Source organism: Pteropus vampyrus, unplaced genomic scaffold (assembly GCF_000151845.1).
Source record: "Pteropus vampyrus isolate Shadow unplaced genomic scaffold, Pvam_2.0 Scaffold2749, whole genome shotgun sequence".
Taxonomy (NCBI): Eukaryota; Metazoa; Chordata; class Mammalia; order Chiroptera; family Pteropodidae; genus Pteropus; species Pteropus vampyrus.
The window spans coordinates 8,109-10,110 of NW_011891530.1; positions in this window are offsets into that span (position 1 = coordinate 8,109).

A 2,002-nucleotide genomic window follows, 5' to 3' on the forward strand; every position below is an offset into this window, starting at 1 on the left:
GGCAATGAGTTAACTTGATTCAGTTTCTTTGTCTGTAATAACGCTTCTAATAAGATTGCTGGGGTATTGTCAGAACTGAAAGAAAATTTGCCTTTTATTTAACAAACATTTGTCGGTAGCTTTCTATGTACAGGGCACTCCACAAAGTGGATAATTTCTCTGTTCTCAAAAGGCTTTCAATACACAAATAAATATTTGACAGATGGGGAAAAGTGCTATGAAGGAAAATAAAAAAGAGTAAAGGGATATGGAGTGATGGGGTAAGGACACTATTTTATATAGAATAGACTGGGAAGGCCTCTCTGTGAGGTAAAATTTAAGCTAAGACCTTAAGGAAGTGAAAAAATGAGCCAGGAGAACATCCAAGGGAAATATATAAATATGGGGATCATCAACTTAGAGATGGTATTTAATTCTTGAAACTGGAGATCACCAAGGGTGTCCGTATAATGAGAGACAAAAAGCAGGCCAAGTGTTATATGCTGGGCCCTGTAATATTTTCAGATGTTGAGGCTATGAGAATTAAACAGCAAAAGAGCCTGAAGAGAAGTGGTCAAGAAGAAAAGAAGTATGAGGGTGTGGTATGCTAGAAGCCAGTGAGGAAAGTGTTTCAAGGAGTAATTGGCCACACCAAATGGCACTGATAGATCAAATAAGAGAGGGATTGGGAAGTTACCATAATTTTGGCAATGTAGTAGTCATTGATAACCTTGATAACAGCAATTTTGAAGGAGCAGTGGTGAAAACACATTATAGGAGCAGATTTAAGAGAAAATGGGAGGTAGAGGCATTAAGGTATTTTGCAATAAAAAGGGGAGAGAGAGATGCATTGCTACCTGAAGGTTGAAAGGACAAAGAAGGTTACTGGAGTAGCTAGACGTGATGAAAACGATCCAGTGAAGAGGCCAGATTTGATGGTGCAGGAAATAAGGATCAAAACCAGGAAATCTCGCTCCCTAAGCCCTCCCCACACTATACTGCCTCTCAAGGGATCCTTGGGCAGACCAATGGTTTGGTCAAGGTTAATAATCATGGAATTAAAATAAGGCTAGTTTACATTGTTTACATTGTTTTATCTTGCCATATTCAGCTGCTTTGGGGAAGGAAGAGAATATACAGAGAGTTGGATTTAACTAAGTTTATGATTCAGCCCAGTGCAATGGAAGAATAGTGTCAAGGGAGGGAAGGGTTACACCAGGAAGTGATTACTGTGAGGGACCGTGAGATCTGAGAGGGCGTCCCTCACTCCTCATGTCATCATAGAGGGAGATGATGATATGAGGGCGAGGAACTATGAAAAGATGGAAAAATCAATGGATTGGTGGGGGGGGGCGGGGGGAGGCAGAGGAATTTCTGGAATCAGAGGACTGGAGGGAGTGAACTAGACAGAAAAAAAGTAGAAGCCAGAGAAAGAAAGCTTTGACATTGAAATTTTGTTGTGTGTGGTTACCAACAAGGGCAAGATCTATGGGTGGCTCAGGTAGGGTGAAGGACAAGATCATTGAAGAAGAGGTCAAAAAAGTGAGAGGCCAGGGTGGGACAGGATCCTCTACACAGATTTGGAAATCACCAAGCATTATGACAGGAGAGATGCTTGGGAGAGACGATGCGCTTGGTGCCAAAATCTTCAAAGAGTAAAAGTGAGTGACTCCGAGACCTTTAGATCATTCCAATGAAAAAGAGAAGTTCATTACGGCATGGCTTTGAAGAAGATGGGGGTACATTACGGCATGGCTTTGAAGAAGGAGGAAGGAGTTAAAATTGATAGAAAGTGGCAGTGAGCAAACAGAACCTCTTCTCTTCATTCAGACTCTGTGATACATGGAGTTAGGAGAAAAACAGCCCTCGCTCTGAGGGAGGCTGAGGGAGCAGGCTCACGAAGAGAACTCACAAAGAGGTGAGAGATCGTCCAGATAGGGTTAAAAGTAGTGAGTTTTGATGATAATGGATGACACATCCAGGGAGACACTGTGGAAGAGTTTGAGAAATCAGGATGATGTTT